The 25920-nt window shown below is 35.5% G+C and overlaps 1 long non-coding RNA gene across 1 annotated transcript in view; it reads right to left on the reverse strand.

The window, feature by feature from the left end:
* Nucleotides 1-4635: 4635 nt before the first annotated feature.
* Nucleotides 4636-25920, reverse strand: part of LOC119542445 — a 41417-nt gene continuing 20132 nt past the window's right edge. Inside the window, exon 2 of the long non-coding RNA XR_005218475.1 lies at nucleotides 4636-5438. This is a non-coding gene — a long non-coding RNA (uncharacterized LOC119542445). The remainder of the gene's footprint in view (nucleotides 5439-25920) is intronic.

Here is a 25920-nt window from a genome sequence, read left to right on the forward strand (position 1 = left end):
TCCAAATTCATCTTATACAGTGACGCATATTTTGTTGTCCCTCCCTGTGCTTCAGGTAAGAATTTACCTGATTTATTTCAGCTCCTTGAAGAAGGCATGTTCCATGTGGTCCCAGGACATTTGCACATGCTGTTTTCATTCCCTCTATAAAGACTACTCCACCATCTTCGTATCTTTCATTTCTTCCCACTTCAAGATTTCAGATCAATCATTACTGCTTCAGGGAAGTCTAGCCAGGCTCTGCTTTTGCTGAAATTTGCCTCAGGGTTATTATTTCTACTCACAGTTTCCTACCTCATACGGTTTTTTGAGGACTAAGAGAGATAATACTCTTGAAGCATTTATCACAGAGACTGTTGTTAAATTGGAGGATTTCTTTATATATTCTGTATACTAAACCTTTATTAGTATATGTAATTTCTAAATATTTTCTCCCATGGTGTAGGTTGTCATTTTACTTTCATGATAAAGTCCTTTGAAGCACAAAAGTTTTTAATTTTGATGAGGTCCAGTTTATTGATTTTTTTCTTCTATTGCTTGTGCTTTGGGTATAAAGTCTAAGAAACCGTTGCCTAGCACGAGGTCCTGAGTATGCTTCCCTACATTTTCTTTAGGAGTTTGATAGTTCTAACTCCTACATTTAGGTTTATGATCCATTTTTAGTTATTTTGTATATAGTGTGAGGTAGGGGACCTCCTTCTTTTTTTTTTTGCAAATCAACATCCAATTTTCCCAGCACTTTTTGTTGAAGAAACTGTCCTCTCCCAATTGAGTAGTTTTTGCCCCCTTGACAAAAATCAGTTGACCATCAGTTGACAATTGTTTGTTAATGGAATTATAAATATCAGAGCTATATTGAAGCAAATAGGATTGAATGGAGTTGTTTAAAGGCAAATTTCCCACAGATCAGCACCACAAACATAGATAGGTGCTTTCATGATATACTTCTAAGGTATGACACTAGCACAGATAGTTAACAACAGAAGGGTATATGGGAAAAATCTACCTATTGCATACTAGGGACTATAATTAATAGGAATACCATACTGGTCTATATGTTTATCCTTCTGCCAGTACCATGCTGTTTTGATTACTGTGACTTTGTAACACATTTTATCAAGAATTGTTAAATCAAGTTAGATCAAGAAGTGTGAGTCCTCCAGCTTCATTCTTCTTTTTCAAGATGGCTTTAGCTGTTTAGTTCCCCTTACCCTTCCTATAAATTTGATAATCAACTTTTCCATTTCTGCAAAGAAGGTGCTTGTAATTTTTATAGCGATTGCATTGAATCTATAAATTGGTTTGGGTAGCATTGATGTCTTAATGATATTTAGTGTTCCAATCTATGAGCACAGAATATCCTTCCATTTATTTAACTCTTCTTTGATTTCTTTTAACAATGTTTTGTGTTTTTCCATGTATAACTTTTTTATATCCTTAGTTAGATTTATTCCTGGATATTTGAGTTTTTTAGTTGCTATTGTGAATGGATTTTTTTCTTAATTTCTTCTTCTAATTGATCATTGTTTGTGTATAGAAACACTACTGATTTTGGGCTGTTAATTTTGTACCCTGCCACTTTGTTCAATTCATTATCAGCTCTAGGCACTCTATTATGGATTTTTCAGGATTTCCTGTATATAGGAACATGTCATCCACAAACAGAGAAAGTTTTACTTCTTCCTTTTCAATTTGGATGCCTGTTTTTTTTTTTTCTTTTTCTCATATAATTTCTCTTGCAAGAACTACAGTACAATGTTGAATAATAGAGGTTACAGTGGGTATCCTTGTCTTGCTCTTTATCTCAAAGGGAAAACTTCTAGTCTTTCACCGTTAAGTAGGATGTCAACTATGAGTTTTTCATATATGCCATTTATCATGTTAAGGAAGTTTCCTCTTACTCATAATGTTCAAAGTATTTTTATTAAGGATTTTGTTAAATGCCTTTTCTGCATCAATTGAGATGATCATGTTTTTTTTTTAATTTCCTCCTTTGTGTTAATGTGGTGTATTATATTAATTGATTTCCTTATGTTGAACTGACCTTTCAAACCATAGATAAAGCCCCACTTGATCATGGTGTATAATTATTTTGATATGCTGTAGGACTCAATTTCTGAGTATTTTATTGAGGATTTTTCCATCTATATTCATAAGAGATATTGGTGTGTAGTTTTCTTTTCTTTTCTTGTGTTATCTTTATCTGGCTTGGTATGAGTATGATGGGGCTTTGTAGATTGAATTAGGGACTGTTCACTCCTCTTCAGGTTTTTGGAGGAGTTTGAGCAGAAGTAGAGTTGTCTTCTTGCAATGTTTGGTAGAATTCCCCTGTTGAGCCATCAGGTCTTGGGCTTTTCTTTGTTGGGGCATTTTGATTACAGATTCAGTCTCTTTACTAGGAGTTGGTTTGTTAAGATATTCTATTTCTTCATGAGTTAATGTAGGCAGTTAGTGTGTTTTTAGGAATTTGTCCATTTCATCTAGATTATCTAATTTACTAGATTATCTAATTTATTGGTGCACATTTGTTTATAGTATCCTCTTATAGTCCTTTTTATTTCAGCAATGTCAGTAGTAATATCCCTTTTATCATTTCTGATTTTCAGCATTTGTATTCTCTCTCTTTTTTTTCTTTGTCAGTCTAGTTAAATGTTTGTCAAATTTTTTGATCTTTTCATAGAACAAACTTTTGGCTTTGTTGACTCTATTGTATTTTTGTTTTCTATTTCATTTTTTTCTGCTCTAATCTTTATTATTTCCTTGCTTCTGCTCAATTTGGGTTTAGGATGCTCTTCTTTTTTCTAGTTCTTCCAATTTTGAGGGTAGGTCTCTGACGTGAAGCCTTTCTTCCTTTTTAATTGAAACATTTAGAGTTATAAATTTTTCTCTCAGCACTTTCTTTACTCCTCTCATAAATTTTGGTACATTCTATTTTCTTTCATCCATTTCAAGATGTTTCCTAATTTCACTTGTGAATTCCTCTTTAACCCATTAGTTGTTTAAGAGTGGGTTTAATTTCCACATATATGTGAATTTTCCGTTTTTCCTTCTAGCTTCATTCCATTGTGGAATATACATTGCTTGATTTCAATATTTTGAAATTATTGAGACTTTTTTGGTACCTGACATACAGTCTATCCTGGAGAATGATCCATGTGCCCTCAAGAAGAATGTGTATTTGGGTTTATTTAACAACCTTTTGATTAGGTTGTTTCCATGGAGATATGACCCCCCACCCCCTTCAAGGTGGGTCTTAATCCCTTTACTATAGTCCTTTATGAGAGTATAAAGGACATTTTAGAGAGACCTCAGAGAAGCTAAGAGAAACATTTTGGAGAGACATTTTGGAGAAATCCATTTGGAAACCAGAACCCAGGAGAAGGACCAGCAGACATTACCATGTGCCTTCCCGTGTGACCAAGGAACCCCAAAATACCATCAGCCTTTCTCAGAAAAGGTATCTACTTCTTGATGCCTTAATTTGGGATTTTCATGCCTTATAACTGTAAACTTGCAACCTAATAAATCCCCATTGAAAAAGTCAACCCATTTCTGGTATATTGCATACCATCTGCTTTAGCAAACTGAAACACTACCCCAGCTCTCTTTTGGTTACTATTGCATGGTATATATTTTTTTCATCCTTTCACTCTCAACCTTCTTGTATCTTTGAATTTAAGATGAGCTTTAGCAGACAGCATACAGTTATGTCATGCTTTTTATCCATTCTGCCAATCTCTGTCTTTTGTCTGGAGAGTTCAATTCATTTACATTTATAGTCACTACTGATATACAGGAACTTCTTTTGTCATTTTGCTATTTAGCTTTGTATGTATATGTCTTTAGATCTTTTTTAACCCTCAATTCTTTTAATGCCTACATTTTAATTTGTGCATGTGTGTGTGTGTGTTGTAACATTTTGAATGCCTTCTGTTTTCTATCTGGATATATTTTTCTTCTCTTTTCCTTATGGCTACCATGGGGTTTAAATTGTAAATTCTAAGTATATAGGAATCATATTTATTTGATACCAACTTAACTTCAGTAGCATATACATATACTTTTCCCATATACCTCTGACTCCCACCTTTTCCATATATATTTGTTACCACTTATATCTTTGTACATTGTATGTCCAAAACCATAGATTTATCATTACTTTTTATACATTTGCATTTTAACAACTGTAGGAGGTAAGAAGTGTAGTTACATACCAAACAAGACATTGCAATAATACTGGCATTTATAATTACTCAAATTGTTACCTTTACTGCAAGTGTTTATTTCTCTATGCTGCTTTGAACAACTATCTAGTTTCTTTTCCTTTCAGGCTGAAGAACTCCCATTAGTATTGCTTGTAGGGCAGGTCAGATAACTGTTTGCTACATTTTAATAGATTCCTCAATATGATGCCATAGCTCTTTCTTATAGGACAGGACTGTCTTTCCAAGTCAATAATTTAAATTAAGTCCAAAATTCTTAATAAGTTGAACTGTTAAGTAGGCTTTGCTTCTTGGGATCAGTCAGATCTAGGCTTTTATTGGCTTTCTGTTTGTCAATTTTTTTGCTTGCCTTTTTTATTCAAGTTTTACATGTAAAACTTGAATTATTTTAAATCAAAGCAAGATAAACAAGTATTTTTAAACAGTTTTATTTGCATACCATATAGTCCAAAATTTACAATCAATGGCTCTCAGTATAATCACAGAGTTGGGCATTCATCACCACAACCTTCTCATTGCTCCAAAAAGGAAAATCCCATAGTCCTTATACTTCCCTATTATTGACATTTAGCATTGGTATAGTACCTTTGTTACAATTGATGAAAGAATATTATGATATTACTATTAACTATAGTCTATAGTTTTCATTAGTTGTATTTTCCCATATCCCACTATGTTAATACTGTGTAATAGTGATATACAGTTGTTCCAGTTCATGTGAGAACATTCTTATGTCCAATTACCCACAATCATTGTCCACAACAGGTTTTACTATGCTATACAGTCCCATGTTTTATCCTCTAGTTTTCCTTCTAGTGACATACAAGACCCTAAACTTCCCCTTTCAACCACAGTCACATCCATAATTCAGTGCTGTTAATTATACTTACAGCAATGTGCTACCATGACCTCTAATCAATTCCAAATGTTTACAATAAACCTTGTTAAAGTTTCTTTACAAATTAAGCATCACCTACCCATTCTCTTCTTCATTTATTTTTTTTCTATTTCTTTGACTCTGGACCTTTTAATATTTCTCTAATTTGTTTCCATTATATACTCTTTAGTTTAATGCTTTCTTCTTCATCTCTCCTGTTTCTTTGCTCATTCTTATTTTCTTTCTTCCTCCTCTTCTTCCTCTTCCTCCTCCTCCATTCCCTCCTTCCTTCTTCACATGTTGTAACAGCCATGTGGGAGAGTATTCCCCAGTGCCTTCTGAAATAGGAATAAATTCTAGGTTGGGTATGAATTATATAAAAAATACATCATCCATTACACATAAATATTTATGTCATGAATTTTTACATAAAATACCATTAAATATTTCCCTTTTTCCCCTTTGTTGTATTTTCCTGTTTTTCCTGTTTAGCCCTTTAAAATATAGACAACAGTTGACTTGGACAATTTTATATTATTAGAAATAATACTTGTTTAAAGGCTTTTCAACCCCATATAATATTCTTAATTGGATCAAGGTCCACAATTTTATACATTAAGGTACCTTTTTAATACACAATTAAACTGCCCTTTATTCAGACAATTATAAAAACTGATAATTTAAAAGTAAAATTCTGGTTTTAGAAGATTTGATTTATACTCAGACATGAGATTATGCAGTTATCATGTTTATTAACAATTCATTCTTATATTTGAAAAAGGCTTCACCTGAGGTTGTTGGATAACTAGATAAATTCAGCCTTTTATGACTTGCTATTTAATTAGAAAAGATCATTATTATAGATATACTATATGCTTGAATATGACTGTAATAATACTTTCCAATCACTATGATAATTTCCTACCACATTGTCATTTGTCTACTTTAAAAATTCATATATTAAACAAATGTAATTGAAAATACATAAGTAAATACTTTTTAAATATTAATATTATCTCATTCAGTTACATTGTTACCAACTTTTAAGGTACATTTGAGTGTAGAAACAATGAAAATTATGATATTAATCAAGATTATTTAATTTGATAACTGACTTGATCCATCAAAAAGTTGCTGTATCCTGATAGTATTCTTGCTACTTTTGTTCTGTTGCTACAATAATAGAGAAAGAAATACCAGCTATTTACTGCATACCTGCTCTTGTGGCTAAGGTAATAACTAAGGTGACAAAATGTCTTTTATTGGATATAAAACTCACCCAAATTAACACATACACACCCCACCTCACCCCCACCCCCGGATTGTCTGGCTGTCCATTCTCCAGCCAATTTCTACATGTAGATTTAAAATAAAATTTTGACTAACAAAGACTTCCAGTGGGGTACACATTCATTTGAGCATGGCCCCTTAAGTGAATGCAGAATCTATTGCAAACATAAGGTCTCCTCTTCAGGGTAGGGGTTAAAAGTTCTTACCCTAATTTGAAGTGGAATAGTTGATAATACTTTTTGTAGTTTCTAAGAAGGATTTCAGCCAGAATTTTGCCAGTGATGGAGAGTAGGGCCCTGCTATTGTAGTTGCTGTAGTCAACTTTCCAGCTTTTATGTCATAAAATATATATCACAACATTGCTTCCAATCTGTCACAACAACTCAGAGTATTGTAAGTTGGTTCTCACCTTGGTGTTCCAATTTTCATCTCAGCTTTTCACATATAGGGAACAAGCTCTTGCCAGTGGAATACTGTACATAAGTACAGAGAACTGTCACTTCCTCTGCAATTTATAGGTGTTAAAGCATTATATGAAGTGCCTAATTTCACAATAGGAAGTTTGTACACCTAGAAGGAGGTGACCCATTTTCTGCAGTTGCACAAAGGTCATAAAAGTTGGGTTGAGACAAAATTATTTTGATATATAAACATGCTGTGACTTTCTCAGGAGAAATCACACACTCAGATATTCATGACCCACCCTTATGACCAAACACCCTTTAGAACATACCTATATTTTAGACCCTTCTTCTATTAATATGATTCCTTCTCTTCTCAATTGAAAATAATTTGGTGTGCCTGTAAATACCATCTCCCCTTGTTTTAGGAAAAAAAAAAATGCCAACAGTTTCTTACTTGTAAAATTTTAATCTTTTCAGAGTATCAAGGTTGAAAACCAGGAATAAGAACCCGAGGAAACAGATAGCAGCTTAGAAAAGTAATAAAAATAACTTTTGAACAGGACATTCACTTAAGCAAAAATAAAGGTGGTTAGACTGTTTTATGGGAAGGAATTAAACCTATAACAATGCTTGCTTTCATCTAAAGCTCTTAGGACACATTTAAACATACAACAAATGTGGGAGAAAAACAGTTGTGTAAATTCTACAGTATCAATTTCTAATTTTCAATGGTAAAATAAAATGAAAATAGAAGTTTTCTTCTTTCTTATTGGATAGATGAATTATAATATGTATAAATAGAATGGAAAATATTACTCAATAGTAGTACTAATTCTTACCTTCACCTCCCAAACACACACTCATAGGTGAAATCACATCATCTCCTCACCCCAGGGAAAGAAAGTAAGCTTATTCTGTCTTTTCTTAAATTAAACTGATTTATTTAAAAATAATTTGGGCCATAAACTCATGTCTGGAATGTTATACTTAATATTGCCACTCCCTTTAGACAAGTAGCCTCCTTCAGAAATTCTTCAAAGGAATCTGTCTACACAAAGTTTTTTTATTTCCACTAAATTTTGAACTGCTTTATTTCACCTGGTATGATCCCACCTGCAATAGATAACTTTTAAACTCCGCCCCCCCCCCATCCGTTCTCAGGATGTTGCTTTCAGTTGTGGATTCTGTCCTCCTCCTCTCCTTCACCCCCGGTAAGTTTTAATTGGGCATATTTCCCAGCCTTCCTTGCAGTCCTAAGTTCTTGCCAATAGGATAGAAGTAGAGGTGACTTGTGCAACTTCTTGGTCATTCTCAAATTAAACACAGTTTGCTTGTCCTAGATTTCCATTTTCTCCACAACAGTGGAAGCAGCCTCAGATCTAGAGATAAAACCACTTTTTACCTAGAGCTGATTGGCCCAGGAACAGAGTCTACCAGCCAGAGCCTGCCTGCCTACATTTAGATACTATAGTAACAGAGGAACAAACTTTCAGTTTGTTTAAACAAATGTAGTTTTAGGTTTCTTTCTCATAGCATCTGAAACTATCACCCAACTTTTACTGCACTAAAGTATAAGCTTAGAATAAGAGTGTTCTTGAGCCCTAAAATATCAATGTATAGAATCCACTGTGTACACAGAGATACACAGAGATAATGAGGTATTCTAAAAAAGAGTGCAAAACAAAACCAGCCATTTGCTTTTTGTTTTTTTCCCCAGAAAACTTCTCAGTAGTTTGTACTCTGGGTTTTCATTTCACAAGGAATACTGTGTAGTCAAAGCGAACTGTACTTCTTGATACTAACAATGTATCTACATACTGTCAAGGGGGTTAAGCAATATACACTATAAACCTCTGTTTGAAAGCAAATTGCATACAAGCTGAATATTAGGATGAGATTGTTCACAGCATTAAATAGCTATTCTTTGGTGCCTCGCTCCATCGTTGTAAATCTGTTTCCTTCATGTCAGAGGTTCTCAAAGTGCAGTCCCCAAACCAGCAGCAGCAGCAGCACCTGGGAATGTGCTAAAATTGCAACCCAGACCTACTGAATTAGAAAATCTGAGTGTGAGGCCCTGAGCTCTTGATGGGGTGGGGGTTATTCAACAGTCTCTCCAAGTTATTCAGATATATGATCAAGTTTGAAAACAATGGCTCTATAACAACAAGCTGTCAGGTTAAGCAGAATCAGCAGAGTCATAATAGAAGGAATGTATGAGAATTATTTGATGAAAAAGTCATGATCTCAGTGTGTATTTTAAAAATATAATCCTAACTTCAGTTATTTTTACTTTTGATACTCAATTCTTCTTCTACCATTTTACCTGGATTATGATTTTTTTGTTAGGAAACTGCATATTGTTTCAGGTTGAAAGAGGCAACATTCTTAAATACCACCATTATTCTTACTCATATTTTTTGTCAACATTTTCTTTTCTCTGTTTATAAACAAGAGTGTTCCTAAAATTTCACTAAGCTCTATTGTATCTTGGAAGTACATTGATAAGTCATATCTCCATATTCTCATATTTATGTGCTTGTCCTTGCAGTGCTACATAATATTCAGAAATATTAACTTAAATATGTATAGTATTTTACCTTTCACACATTTTCATATTTATTAACTCAATAGAGGATTCTGTGTTGTTACCTCTGTCTTCACATAAGAGTAAATAGAAAGTTGAAAGAAGTTGATATTTACCTTAAATTACACACCTTGTAAGTGGGACAGCCTGGATTAATATAGGAATTTCAAGGAAATAATAATAAAAGATGCAAGTCCTATCTCCAAAATGATATCATTCCTATAATTAGTGTTGCAAAAAAGCAGTTTATTCTAAAGAAAAGAACAGAGGCTTTGTTTCATCTACTGCCTATTTGTATCTCTCACAACTAACTGCAAGCCAGCTGAATGATCTTGGGCAATTAAGTCCTGTGAATATCTGAATCTGTTGAATGAAGCTGTAAGATATTACCCTTTCTAATGGCATCATAATATTCATTCTGGTTTATAAAATGTGCCTGTGATGCAACAAGCCAGAGGATAAAAGGAAATTTCATTTCATAGTTGGTGTAGTCATTTTATTTGCTAATTAATTGTCTATTTTCTCCACTGGTTATACATTCCATGGGGATAGGGATTTTTGTTTCGTTCATACCTGTGAACCTGCTTCTAAAACAGTATCTGGCATATAGTAAGGGCTCAATAAATAAAATATATACTGTAAAACTTGGTTAAATTACTGCGGGGGAAGGCAGGGACAGGGAAGGACCGTCTCCAGGCCCTCCCCTTGCCTACCCCTCTTCCTTTTCTATTGTGTGCAGATGTTTCCGATTGTTTACATTCTACAGCCCCAGAGGAAGATTAAGCCTAATAAAAAGGCCTGACCATACCTTAAACCTGAAACTGGGAACAAGCAGCCAGGCTGCTAATCAGGGCGCCTTCCCCCCCTGGGTTGTATAAATAGCTGATCCTGGGCAGAAGGGTTTCATTGCTGCTCCGACATGTGGGGTGCGGAGGGCTGGTGTCCGTGGGTTCCCCCCCAGAATGGTTAGCCTCCCTGGGAGACCAGCCACGATTGGGTCTCTGCCTGCTCTTCAGGACCCTTTGTGCTGTGTAAGTAATAAGGTGGGCATTGTTTGAAAGCTTCTGTTACGACTAAACTGAGCCAGTGTTCCCATGGTGTGCCATCTAGCAAGTCGCTCCACACTTACTAGAAAACAGCCTGCTGAATTTATCGGGATTTTAAGAGAGTTTAGCAAGAGAGAGAAAAGTATTCCTGGGGCAGCTACAGAAGATTAGGAAGAAAGAATTCATTTCAGAAATGTACTTGTGTGGTGTGACTAAGATGCCCGTTTGACATTCTCCGAGAGAGACTGGTAAAATTTTAAATTGCTTTTCCTTTATATTGACTGATGGGAAGATAATTCTTTGAAAATAACTGTTTCAAGATTGATATCAAGGTGAGAGAGAACCCATCTTAAGTAAGTAAGACAAAAACAATATGTTAGGCAACAGGATGCCAAATTGCCATGAAAACTTAGACTGTATTATGGTATTTTAAAGGAATATCATGCTGCTGCAGCTGCCTTCAATAATACCCTCAGACTCCTTACTGCACCAGTCCTCCGTGCCCCGGGAAACCCTGGTGGAAACAGGTAAGAGGCAGTGGCACAGAGACTTGTCATGTGAGTAAAGTATCTTTCAGTGGAGTGAAATTACTGCTGTAAACATAGTTGGTGTAAACCCCAAAATGTGCATACCCATTCATAAATTAAATCAGAATAAAAATGCTTTCTTCCTTGAGAGATGGGATTATGACTTGTTTCCATCAAATTTCCAAGCGTGGTCTTCCCCATTTTCTAGAAGTATGAAGTAGTTTGAGGGAGCGCGTCTCCTCTCATGTTCTACTGTATCTGCACGTGTAACCTCAGCTATGCAGCCTTTGGATTAGTGGCAAGTTCTTCATCTCATGCTGTAGGTTACTCTTCTCTTGGTTCACTTATATGAAGAATTGACTTCATATATCTCATTTGTATCCCCTGGTTATGAATATGTTGACACTAATGGATCCCATAGTGACCCAGCTGAATCAAGTCTGCCTCTTGCTTCTGCCACCACTCTAATAACCATCACAACATACAATTACTCCTTCATCTGCCTGGGAGTTATTTACCTCATGTTATCCCTGAGTTCACAAAGAAGAGGCAGGCACTAGTTTTCTACTGTCTCAGCTGTTAATTAAGAGTAGCATTCCAATTGAAGATAAGATGAACAACCATGGTACAATCTAAGTATGGAAAAATGAAAGACTATTAAGATAAGTGATAGCGATATTTTCAGGAGTGTTTTTGTTTTGTTTTGTTTTGTTTTTTTTCCCTTTCCCTAATACCTTGAAAGCCCATTTTGGATAGGGAGTTTGAATCCCTACAGTGTTTCCTAAAGAGATTACTAAGCAATGTTAAAGTGATCTTTATAAAGAGTTAGTAGGAATTTGGGTGCTGGGTCAAACAGCAAGAGGGGAGAAGGGAAATAGAAGAAAAAGTGGTCACCAAGCTACAGTGCAGGAATCTGGAGTCATGGAAAATATTGTCAGAGAGATTCGTATTAACCTCGCTGATGGATCTGTTAGAACTGAGAAATTTAACATTGTGTTAATTTATCTGTACTCATGCAATGTAAATCTCACTGTCCAAATTTTAATGAAGTATGCTAAACAAGTTCTTTGTGTGAATGATTTGGAGGAAAACAACAAAAGGGTGGTTTGTATTTCAGGGAGTCTCACCATGTGTGCCTGGACCAGCAGCATCAGCATCACCTGGGATTGTTAGAAATGCAAATTCTCAGGCCCTATCCCAGACCTACTGAATTAAACTCTGAAAGTTGGGTTTAGCAGTCTGTTTTAAGGAGCCCTCCAGGTGATAGATGCAAACTGAAAATGTGAGAACTGTTGTATCCCACAACTATGTTTACATGTAGCAATGAGAAGAAAGCTGTAGGAGAGGAAGTGTTATGAGATTCAGAACTGTTTAGCATAGGAATTAGGTGTCAAATTGAGTTGGATATCTATAAACTATGCAAGAAATGTCTGGTTCTTGGGAAAGATAATAGGTGTCCTATTATGTGGTCTTAAATCAACTAGAGTATATTATAAAACCCTCTTAGGTTAGCTTTGATATAAAACCGTAGATTTTCAAGGCTGATGACTCTTGTGTATTCTACCTCTCTTAGTGGGAAAACTTTAAAAAATAACACTAGCTGACTTCATCAATAAGACACATCTGATATGGTCTATCAGTTCTTCTATATTTTCTCCAATAAACTGGAAACAGGTTTCAAAAGTTGATTCTCTTAATATTAAGATCCACATCTGTCCCCATTTGTGCAAATAAGACACTGAATTTTTTAAGTGTGGTCAAAACTGCCTTAAAGATTTTGAAATATCTTTTTAGATGAGATCCTTAAAATATAGCATGTTTTCTCTAATTCATATTTGTACATAAGTAAAGATTTAAATCCTTTCTACAAAAACATCTTCTGAAGCTCTTAGAATGAGTAAATGCTCTATTAAAAGTAGATTAAAATGGAGGATTATGAAAAGATTCATGATTACTCAAATTTATTTTCATGTTAAATAGTAAAATGTATAATTCACTTATCAATTGTTTGAAGGGTCCAGAAAGCTAAAAAAATTGGTCCGTTGATGAGAAATTCAAAGTTCTTTCTTTGGCATATAAACCACATACCTACTATGTACTGTTTTGATTTCTTCATAGTAGACTAAGAATTTAAGACAACTTGAAATAACTTGAATGTAGAATTGTGTTCAGTTTTCCCTCATTTTTACTGTCCCCCACCCAGTAATTAGATAGCACCCATATACAGATAGCAGTTTTTAAAGTAGCTTACATTTACGTTTTTCCAAAACACTCAACTTAGTTACCATAGAAAAATTTCCTTTTCAGTTTATGTAGTGTTTAATTACATTATGTAATTGTAATTAAAATAAGGTTAAGCATAGGGGGAGAACATACAAGGATCCCATGGTAGTCTTTGAACTCAAATGAAGGCAGCCGAGTTCTGTGAGCCCTCTAGATAGCAGCCTTTTCTACGTGACTGTTAGGGCACTGGTGTGGTTAGTACAACCTATGGAGGGAATGGAGAGTTTTAACCTGTGAGTAAGGAAATGTGTTAAAAGTGCTTTTTCTGTATTAGTATTTCTGTAAGTTAAAATGTGATATGCTTTAAAAGACTGTCAGGATCATTACTCTTAAATTGTATTTGGATTAACCTGATCAGTTTTTAAATAAACGCAGTTTACTTAATTATTTTAAATTGTAATTTCCTTTGGAATCATACTGAGGCTGTGATTCTAATATGGAAAAATCATTGTTGGAGTGGATGGAGAGCCTTCTGAGGAATCTGTGTGCAGCATGAGGTTTGCTGCCACTTAAAGTGTGCTGTAAGACCTATCAAGTGATCTACTGACTAGACAGGAAGCCTTGTGGGCAGGATCAATATGTTTGTGCTATTTTATATGTGCCTAAGAATAACTATTGAATAAGCAAAGAAGAAACAATGTTGTGGTATCTCTTTTACTGCTAATGTTTCGCTCCTTGTTTCTAACTGTGTTTTTACATACTAGGTTACCTTTTAAATTAATCTTCCTCTTCTGCCAATTAAAAGATAATCATTCTCCCCTGTTCTTAATAGAAAAAAACAGAGGTCATACCTTGGCTTCTAGAATAGAAACGGAAAGAAATGGTACTTTTCATGAACATCAACTTATAACACATCTAATGCTTGCTTTGTGACCTATAATCAAGGGAGCAAATTTTATTTAAAAATATGCTTCTTAGAGGAGTGACGTGTTCTATTAGGTAATTAGACTTAGAAGATTTGGAGTAGAGCAAATATATAGTAGAGAATATTCTTGACTTAAGACTATAGATTCACAAACAATTTATAAGATGCCAAATACCAATTTATAATAGTTGCCAAAATATCTTGCTTCTGAATCGAGCAACAATTTTTCTTAGGGAGTGATGAGATTCACAGAAAGATATGTCAAATCTGATTTTTAAATATTCATCTTGAAACATTAAAGTTTAACAAATATATAGTTATCAGTTAAAGCAATATCACTTTAGTTTTCACCCTTATCTTCCTGGACTCTTCATATATTCATAAAATTCACAAGTAGATTATATGTGTGATATCAGTTTCCACATCACAAACTCCCTCTGTTTCAATCTACTTTCTGTTAACCTAAAACAACTGAACTCAATTTCTAAATTTGAGTAACAATTGATAGCTTAAAAATAAAACTTGAACTATTTTGAAATACTGATAAATACTGAGTTATTATCCAAAGGAGTGACCATACACTGAAATTTGGGTGAATGTGTAATCTGTTGGGCTAGAACTTGAAAGACTCACTAAAAGGCCTTATTGATAAGCATATGTTCTGGGAGGAAGGACCAAAGACAGGAAACTAAAAATACTCTCCTTCTAGAAAAGATGCAACATTGAGGTTGTCTGGATATTTTTCCTTCATCGACACCGTCTTTCAGTTCATTCTCTACATAGCTTCTAGTTGGGGTTGGCTGTGCAGCTTGCAAAGCCTAGATATGTGGGGCTTCTTTCAAAAAACAGAAACATGCTTTCTGTTCTATTTCTCTAAAATGAAAAGCTTTTTCCTTTGAAAATGTCATCATTTAAAATATGGGTAAGAATGGTACATGAGTAACAACAATCTTAAATTGCAAAAAAAATTGTTGACTTTATGTAACAGAATAAACAATGTGACTAATTTTTCTGTTGGTTTTCTGCAAATTTATTAAGTCAAGACTTATTTTAGAAAGTTCATTTTCAATCAATATAATTAAAAGTCAGTAATTCTGGGCAAATGAAGGTTACATATTGAAATTTTAATTTTGAAAAAGATATTTGCTGATGCAACTTTTCCCTGGATCTGTTAAGAATGTTAGCCTGACAACATTGGGATATGTTTCTAAAATTATTTTGAAATAGTAATTTTTAGAACATCTAGAGTTGTTCTTGTGGACACATTTTGCTGAAAAACACTTAACTCTTCATACAAATCGGTTTGGTATAAGTTTGAATTTCACTTAATGTAAATGTACAATGGCATAGTAGTATTTCTGCTATTTCCTGTAATTACAGAAAGAAGTTATACAAGAAATCCAAAGTGGCTTCATAATTTGTATAATTCAAAACAATTATATATCAACTTATATTCAATTACAAGGAAAAACTAAAATTTAGTTTGTTCAAAGCTTCATGTGAAAATAAGTGTTCTTTTGCTAAATGCAGAATATTTCTACTTAACTTCTATTTCTAAGCCTATGGATATTTGCCTTGTGATGTTGCCCTGAAGTGCTTTTATTTCAGTGTCCTTTTTTGTTTGTTTGTTTTTTCAATAACTTGAAGTTTAGTGTCAGAGTGTAAGCCGCAGTTCCTTTCCTGACACTGAGGTGGGAGAACAGATCCTTGTGTAGATGCTGTAGGAGAGGTTCAACAAGCCAGCCTCCTACAGCTGCTGTCCTGGTGGCTGCTGCTACTCAGGGCCTGGGTCCTGGCAGCCATCTCCACCTCAGGATCCCCTGGCACACTAGAATGCCCTGGTGTGTATGCGTATATGTGTGTGTACCAGGTGGCAAGATCAAGTGCTTGGTACACATGCCGTCCGCTGCCCCGTGAGCCTGTATCCACATGTGTACATGCTGCTGCCTGGAATATTGTGGTGAACTAACATAGGGGCTCTTTTTCCCACTATCGTGATGCCTCAGCATCGCAGCACCTGTCATGAGGTCCTCCAAGAACCACCCCTGATACTTGATTATACAAGAAACAGCTTCTCCCTCCCTTCCCTGCACCCTGCCTGGGTTCACACCCCCATTAAAATAAGCTACAAACTCCCCAGTCCCGACTGTTGCTTGGCAACTGCTACAACTCCACACATGTAACGTTATAAGGGAATAACCTAGGTCCACTGTAACCTTTATTCCTGCCTGCTTTGTTGAGCCTACACTCCTGACATTTCTTTGTGTGACCCTGTTCTAGAACCTATGAGTACTAAAACTTCTCTCTGATACATCTCTGGTGCCACTCATCCTTGCCACATAGGATTGTCCATGTAAAGATCCTTACAACATAAATGTTGCCTCTCTAAGCATGGGTGCTCCATTGTCCAATTTGACTTCATTTACAAAATAAGTTCAAAGACAAAATTAAGACTTTCCAGATGATGACAGCAGAACACTAGACCAAGTGTAGAGCCCTCCTGGGAACAGAACCCTGAGCAGCTGCACAGATTGCATGTCTAAGAAACCAGCCCTGCTTGAAGTAATACTTCAGAAACTCAAACCTGATTGGTACTCCCTGTCTAAAACATTTATATTGCTCACCTTGACACTTAGAATGACATCAACAATTCGTATAATGTCTCTTATGACTTTTTTCAAACCTACCTTTCACCTTCACCTGGTCATTGTTTTTACACCCTTAACTTGGCCATACTGACTTTGACATGATCCCTGGACTTATTCTCTACCTCCTAACTTAACCTTTGTTCATTATCTCTATATTTTCTTCCTTCCACTTGGCTAATGTCTACTTATCCAGATTGTATTTGGTTTTTTTTTTGTTGTTGTTGTTAGAGAAGTTGTGAGTTTATTAAAAAAACATGCATAAAATATAGGATTCCTGTACACCACCCCACCACCACCACCATGCATTGATGTGGAACATGTTACTATTAATGATAGCACTTTTTTTATACTTGTAATATTTTCTTAAGAGTAGTTGCCTTTGTTACAATTGATGAAATATCATTAAAATAGTTCTATCTAGTGTCCATTATATACATTAGGTGTATTTTTCCAACATACCACTCTATTATTACTACCTTGTATTAGAATCATAAATTTGTTATAACCCATGAAAGGACAATCTTGTACTTCTATGTCATCTACAGTAGGGTTCACTGTGCTGTAGAGTCCTATGTTTTATCTTTTAATCTTTATTCCAGTGATATATACATCCTAAAGTTTCCTCTTTTAACCACATTCACTCATATAGTTCAGTGCTGTTGATTACACTCAAAATAATGTACTACCATCACCACTATCCATTTCCAAACATTTACAATCAACCTTATTAAAAACTTTGTACAAATTGAGCATCAGCTCCCGATTCTTTGCCTTCATTCTATCTCCTGATCTCCTGGTAAACTATACTGTAGATTTTAACTCCAAGAGTTTGCTGATTATACTTAGTTCATAATAGTAAAATCATAAAATATTTGTCCTTTTGTGTCTGGCTTATTTTACTCCAGATAATGTCCTCAAGGTTCATCCATGTTGTCACAAAAATCATGACTTCATTCTTTTCTACAGCTGAATAATATTTCATTGCATTTATATGCCACATTTTGTTTTTCCATTCCTCAGCTGATGGTTGCTTCCATCTTTTTGCAGTTTGAAGAATGCTGCTATCAACAATTGGTGTGCAAATGTCTGTTTGCATCCCTGCTTTCAGTTCTTCTGGGTATATACCTAGAAGCAGGATGGCCAGATAATGTGGCAATTCTATACTTCACTTTCTTTTTTTTTAATTTTAATTTTTTATCTATTGAGATTGTTCACATACCATACAATTATCCAAAGACCCAAAGTGTACAATCAAACAATTGTCCCTGGTACCATCATACAGCTGTGTATCCATCACCACAATTAATCTTTTTTTTTTCAGTTTTTAGAACATTATCATTACTCCAGAAAAGAAATACAGACAAAAAAAAAAAAAAAAGGAAACTCAAATCCTCTCATACCCCAACACCCCTCCTCCACTGCTAACTCACAGTATTGATATAGTACATTTGCCACTGTTGATGAAAGAACGTTAAAACACTACTAACTATAATTAGTTTGCAATAGGTATATTTTTTCCCTATATTCCCCTCTATTGTTTTTTTTTAAGTTTCAGAATAGTATTTAATTTTCAAATATTCATAATCATCTTATTTGGTATCACAAAATAGTGGCCATGTTATAAATTTTACAGTTGAGGCTATTGTTGTACCATTCTCACCAAACATAGGTTGCAGAATAAATCTGAGTACAGATCAATACTTCCCCTTCTTCCTCCTTTGTATATTTACAAATATGCCTACACATAACCCTTGCTATTCAGATTATTTTTATCTGAACTAAGGAACTAAATGCATTGAGATAATTTTGTTTTGTCTATAGGAATTCTCTCTGTAAACTATACAAGTTTAGGGATCAAAGTGTAAATGGATTTTTTTTTTTTTTTTGCCAAACCCTCTATCTGAACTCAGAAGCTAAAATAGTTCAGTATTTTCCGTTAACTATGCAATAAATAGCAAATCTTGAGTCCACAATCAATGTTCTTTTGTTTCAGTGTATGAAATAGAAATTAATATTTGCCACTTAAATTTAGTGATTCAATGACTACAATGACAGATGTCTCAACATATATAAATAGACATTTTCACCAACACTGCTCTCTATATGCCTTTGCTCTATATATCCCATGCCTATCTCCAGACAATGGCATCTCATCTACACCAAACAATAAAACTTAATTTGAGAATACACATTTTTCAATGGTCTCAAAAAGTGTAAGAGTATTCCTTTGGATTTTCAAGAGAAGTCTACATTTTCAGACTTTAATTTAATAGTTTTTAATTATTCTTAGTCTAATTCCTGTTTTATCAATTAGGAAACTAAAAGTCATCTTACAAGTTAAATGTAAGATTAAGATGACATTTACAATCAGCAAGTCAGAAAAGTGAGGCAAGTATCTTCATCTTCTGACTTCTAGTGTTTCAGAAAGAATGCCATACCATAAACCTGAGTTATCCATTTGAAATAGAGTGAAAGAAATGGTAGCATGGAATAGGATGTGATACCAAGTGTGTTTTCTCCTTCATAATGTCACCATTCTGCAATGTCTGTTTATTCCTCTCTGAAATATGGAATCAAAAATAATTTACTATAGGGTTGTGTCTTATGATGACTATGATGATCATAAAGCCAAACTTATATTCAGTGGTCAGTATATGGCTTAAAAATGCATCTTCATCTAATATTACAGAAACTTTCTCCATCTCTCTCTTTCTTTTCTTTCTCTGTCATTAGGGCTCCCTTTAGTGTCTCAAGTAGGGCAGGTCTTTTATTAGCAAAATCTCTCAGCATTTGTTTTTGAAAAATTTAAGCTCTCCCTCAAATTTGAAGGAAAGCTTTTCTGGATAAAGAATTCTTGGTTAGCAATTTTTCTCTCAGAATTTTAAATATGTCGTGCCACTGCTTTCTCACCTCCATGGTGGCTGCTGAGTAGTCACTGCTTAGTCTTATGTTTTTTCCTTTATATGTGGTGAATTGCTTTTCTCTTGCTGCTTTCAGAACTTGCTCCTTCTCTTCAGTATTTGACAGTCTGATCATAATATGTCTTGGAATGGGTTTATTTGGATTTATTCTATTTGGAGTTCACTGGGCATTTATGCTTTGTGTACTTGTGTTGTGTAGAAGGTTTGGGAAATTTTCCCTAACAATTTCTTTGAAAACTGTTCCTAGACCTTTACCCTTCTCTTCCCCTTCTGGGACACCAATGAGTCTTATATTTGGATGTTTTATTTTATTATTTTATCTATCGTATCCCTGAGGTCCATTTCAATTTTTTTGATTTTTTTCCCCATTCTTTCTTTTGTTCTTTCATTTTCTGTTTTGTTGTAATCCATGTTGCTGATTCATTGTTCAGCTTCCTATAGTCTTGTACTATGAGTATCCAGAATCTTTTTAATTTGGTTGACAGTTTCTTTTATTTCTATAAGATCATCTATTTTTTATTTACTCTTGCAATTTATTCTTTATGCTCTTCTAGGGTCTTCTTCATGTCTTTTATATCCTGTGCTATGCTCCTTTTCATGTGCTTTATATACTGTGCCATGCTCTTGTTTTGTTTGTCTTTAGTTCTTTGATTAATTGCTCCAAGTACTGAGTCTCCTCTGATCTTTTGATTTGGGTGTTTGGGTCTGAGTTATCCATACCGTCTGGTTTTTTCATATGCTTTAAAATTTTCTGTTGTTTTTGGCCTCTTGGCATTTGCTTAACTTGATAGGGTTCTTTTAGGATATGTATGCTAATTCAGGGACTTCTCTCTAATTTGTCAGCTCTACAACTTGGTGGCATACACTTTCTCTAACCAGCAGATGGCATCTGAGAGCCACCTATTCCCCTCAAGCCAGTTCTCCCCAACTTTGTCTTTGTGGTATGTGGGGCTCTGATTCTTGTGGGGTCCAATTGGTGCACCAGTTTTGTGTATATAGTTGGTGCTGTCCACCCTGAATGTGGGGTGTGTGTCTGAGCAGTTAGGGAGTGAGGCCAGCTTTAACAATCAAACCTCCCAGTGTTCTTGGAGATTTAAGGCTGTTCCAAGAGTCTAAACCTTCAGTTTGGTCTTGCCACAGATTATCTCTGCTGCTGACCGACAAGTCCTTGGTATTGGCATAAGGTCCCTGGGATTTCTGAATGGGTCCCTCTTCCAAGCCGTGCCCTTCTAGGGCCTCTGCTGAGGGAAGGCTGTGCTATGTCACAAGTGCACGCCATCCCTCAAGGGAAGTTCTGGGCCGCTGGGCCATGAAGAGACATTCCCAGCCTGCTGAAAGGATGGCTGAACGGAGCATGCCAGTCTCCCCCCTTTCTCACTGCTCCACCCCCCACCAGCTCCTGGACAACCAGCTGTGAGTATGCAAAAGGCCACTGTCCACACCAGACACTGTAGTGTGTGCATGCGTTCCTGGAAATGCTTCCCGTCACACTGGGTTTCCTGGCGCAGCTCTGGGCTGTGGCACTGGCGCTGGGCAGGAGCGTTCCCAGCCCCCTGGGAAGATGGCTGCTAGGGGCATTTCTCCCCCGTTTTGGCTAACCCCTGCCTGCCTCGCTCCGAGACAATTACCAGCAGGTGCGTGAAAGGCTATCATCCACGCCGAATACTGAGGTGTACCCACAGGTTGTGGAGATGCCGTTCCTGCTGCACTTTCCTGTGCGGTCCCCACTGCTGTATCCACAGCTGCTTTTGGGCTTTTAAAAATTGCTAGTCTGACTCCAAACATCAACCCACGGCTTCCCCGCACTGCAGCGTGGCTGCTGGACATTCAGCAGGCCCACTCACTCGCCCCGGAATGCAGACTCCCAGCCTCACCAAGTGCATGGTCCCTGTGGATCCAGCAGACCCTGTCCAGCTGGTGCATCTCTGGAACCGGTGTTCTGGGTGACTCTCTGGCCTTTATCTAGCACTTTTCATGGAGGTGTTTTTTTGCCCTGTCTCTCTTAACTGTCATCTTCCAGAGGTCCAGATCCACAGCTTTTACTTGCAGATTTTATGCTGTGATCTCGGGCATTCCTCCCAATTCAGGTTGGTGTATGATGAGTAGATGGTCATATTTGTCCCGCTGCAGTTATTCTGGCTTATTTACTAGTTGTTTCTGGTTTTTTTAATTGTTCCAGGGGGACTATTTGGCTTCTACTCCTCTCTATGCCGCCATCTTAGATCCCCAGATTGTAGTTTAAAAAGTCACTTCCCTTGGTGGAGCCTTTCTCGACTTCATATTGCATAGTTTTTACTTTTCATTCAAACAATATTACAAGTACCTTACATACATTCAATGCCTTGTACCCCACCAGATTGTGATTTTCATGAAAGCAGGGAACACAATGTCTTGTTCACCCTTCTCCCAGGGCCTAGTTTAATGTCTGGTACATAGTTGTGGCATGATAAATATATACAGAAATGAATGGAGGACTCTGTATATTTGGGAAAGATTTTTTACTTTTAATAAGCAGGCTATGAATCAGGAGCAAATATTGCATCTAATATAATTGTGCTGCCCCATTTCCCTCTCTAGTGAGAGGGCAGAAATTGACACTTTGGAATACAGTGTCTTAGGAAAAAAAAAACAACAAAGATTCCTTGTCTTAAATTTTCTTCAGTTTTTTCTTCCTATTTTAGAAATCTAGAAAGGTACCAGACAAGACTATTTTTTTTTTTTTTTACTCTTGGCTAAGACATATGTTGAATAGCTCTACCACTTCACAGAAAAGTTAAATGATTGGCATTATAAGCTTAGTGAAAGTGCTGGGAAGTAATGTGGCAGTGGTATTGTTTACTTTGGTGGGGTGATGGTTGGGTTCATGTGTCAACTTGGCCAGGTGATAGTGCCCAGTTTTCTGGTCAAGCAAGCACTGGCCTAACCATTACTGCAAGGACATTTTGTGGCTGGTTAATAAACCAGAAGGCTGGTTTAAGTCAGTCAATTGATTGCATCTGTGGCTGATTATATCTATGATCAACTAAGGAAGACTCTTCCACAATGAGACGATACAATCAGTTGGATTTAAACCAGTCAGTTGGAGGTTTAAGGGAGAAGAGAGAACTTTCATTTCTTCCTCAGCCAGCCAGCCAGCCTCTCCTGGGAAGTTCATCAAATACCTTGCCTTATGGAATTTGGACTTGTGCATCCTGCCCTTCAGAATTTAGACTTGTGCATCTCTGCAGTTGTGTGAGACACTTTTATAAATTTCATGAATCAGATATCTTCTGTTGGTTGTTTCCCTAGAGAACCGTGACTAATGCAAGTGGCAAGGAGTGTCACTGGTGAGATTTGTGACCATTGCCCTGAAAAAGACACAGTAGGAGTTTGCAGTTGGCCTTGTAAGCAAAAGCCTAGTGTCTTCAGCTACAGATAAAAACATGAAGACTCAAGCAGCCAGGGGAAATGTCAGAGATGTGAAATTAAATTTGGAGTTAATGAAAAATGACAATTCCTAGAATAAGAAATTTGGGGTATAGAATTTTCCTTTGCTTGTAAAAGTAGGTGGGATTAAGAAAAGCACTGGATTAACTGGCCTACTTCAGCCTTTTAAAGGCAACTAATGCATTGGCAGAGTCTATTAAAAAATATAATAGAACTTATTTTGGAAGATAGCCAGTAATTTTTATAGCCACTATAACTTGTGACAAATGCACATTATGAATTTTAGGTATGTGGGACTCCATGATTATTTCAAAAATCATCTTTACTTTATAAATTTTTCTTGTTGGTACCATTATCAAACTTATTGCCACCTGTTTCATAAAAACACATTCCAAAACAAGATTTTGAAAAGGCTTTAACTTAGAACATCTAAGAGAAGCCAATCTTTCTCTTGTCTGCTACTCAAGACTAAAATACTAGAAAACAAGCTCTTGATTTTTTTTTTATATTATCCTTTTGTGATTAAAAGGATAGCTTATAAAAGATCACCTTTTCACACACTGCTTGTTTTTGATTTCCTTCCATCTGCGTTTCTGCTCTGCCCTTAGGTATTTAAGAGGTTTATGTAAGGGTATGCATTCCTATTTCGTATTTCCTTAAATACAGCACGAATCTGGGACTGGACCAGAGGGATCTGTTTCATAGGCATACAGCCTCCTACCAGGTGATGAACAGTAGCAGGATTACCTCCTGAAGCCAATTAAGAAATTGAGTAGCATACAGTTTGCTTTCTAGTTGACAGCACAAAGTAATTCATCATAAGCAGTTAGGACCTCCTGATTCTTCGCATGATTCACTTTCTCTTCCCTGAGTTCTATGGTCTCTGTATAAATTGTTACTGTCTCTTAGTTATCAAAATTTGATTTTCCCTGTATACTTAGAAGTATCACCTATGGCTATACTAATCTGATAATATGGTTTGAGTGATGACTTGGAATCTTGAGATGTGGTATTTGGAGCTAGGTCCCACTTCTACTTTTTTTTTATTGTTGCTATATTTCTACCTTAATTTTACCAATATCAGCTCTTATTCTTATGTAATAATGACAAAGACAGAGGCCTGGAGCCCTGCCCATCTGACTTGGTCTTTGGACTTCTGTGTTTGCTGCCAGAGCCATGACTTTTCTATCCATTGGAGAAAGGATTCATGATATATCAGTCTCCATGAAAGCTATTTAAGACTTTGAAAATAATGATATGCACTTCCATGGAGCCTTAATTTGTAGATCATAGGATTGAAAAGCACTGAAGTTTGAGTGACTATATGACGCTTTTTACCTGGGGCAGTCCAGGTTTACAATTGTCCGTCATAATTGTGTCCCATTTACTCTTTTACTTTCCCAGTTTGAATAATTATGTGGTCATCCTACTCAGATTATCTCCTCCTATCTCTCACATACCAGGAATCTTTTCTATTGTATCATTGAGAGGGTTAACTTTGCTTGAATATCTCTAGATATAGAAACCACTACACAGAGCAGCTGTCCATCCTTATTTAACTCCATTTGCAATTATCTCTTATATTGAGCTTATACCTTGGATTTATACCTTGGATTTAGTTTTAAAACAACATAAGTATTTATAACAGTGCAAAAAGTCATGAAAGGAAAATTGTGATATCTTTGAGACCAATTATTTAACTTGGGCAATTGTAATTACATTTGGAAATCTGCATAGTGCACGGTTTTGGAAATTTTGATTTATATTTCTTAAATGTGAAGCTCTAATTTCTATATTCACTATCCTGAAATTAGAATTTGGAATGAAATTCTTGTCATGATTCTATAAGAACTTGGGATATTTTAGTAAGTGATTTTCAAACAGAAACGATCATCTCAACTGTTTATTCATTGCATTATAAAAAAATACATAGAGACTATTTAGCATTGCTCACTCTAACCTAACAAGAATTTCTGTGTTGGTCATTTCTATAGACTATAATGTTTTATGGAATTCTTTTGAAAACATGTCTGGAATTACACCAAATATATGGTTCATAAAATGTAATACTTGACTGCTAAAACTCTATCACCAATAAAAACAAACTGAAGTACCATCAATAGTTCCAAATAATTGAAAGATTTTCAAATTTTCTTTATGAACCTATTGCCAATACTCTATGTTCACTTAAAGAGAAAAAAAATATGCAATCATTATTTTAAGTAGTTGATTTCTAAGTTAGTATTTACTATTACATGAAAGATATTTTTAAAGCATCTCATATTTCTAATGAATTATGCCATGTGTTATATATTTCCAAATTTAGGTGCCAATGTCTTTGCTATATAATCTTTTTTTGTATAGTGTTAAATTATAATATACAGTGTGGCTTTTTGGGCCAAGTTCTGAAAGGGTGACCTCCCTATTGACTTTTATGTTGACCACGATAAATTCTTTCTAACATTAATATTTTGGCCACTTTCCTAGACTTAAAATTTTAACAATCTGGTTATCTTCTGCTCTTTCAACAATGGTGGGCCCACTACTTTGTCCGTCCATTTTCTACTAAACATATTTACCTTGGTATTAAATATGTTAAGACTGGATATTAACTTTCAATAATTCTTCTTCATATAAAGTACAATTATCTTCTCTTTGAGGAACATTTAATACTCATTTTTTTTTAGTGTGGTCAAAAAAATTGATAATTTAATATAACATGTCTTTCAAATGTGTGCCATAATTGGCACTTTAAAATAATGGAGTTATTAAATTAAAATAAAAATTGTCTGGAATAGAAAAGTCAGACACTCGAAAGATGCCTAA

The sequence above is a fragment of the Choloepus didactylus genome, chromosome 8 (assembly GCF_015220235.1).
Source record: "Choloepus didactylus isolate mChoDid1 chromosome 8, mChoDid1.pri, whole genome shotgun sequence".
NCBI classification, from domain to species: Eukaryota; Metazoa; Chordata; class Mammalia; order Pilosa; family Megalonychidae; genus Choloepus; species Choloepus didactylus.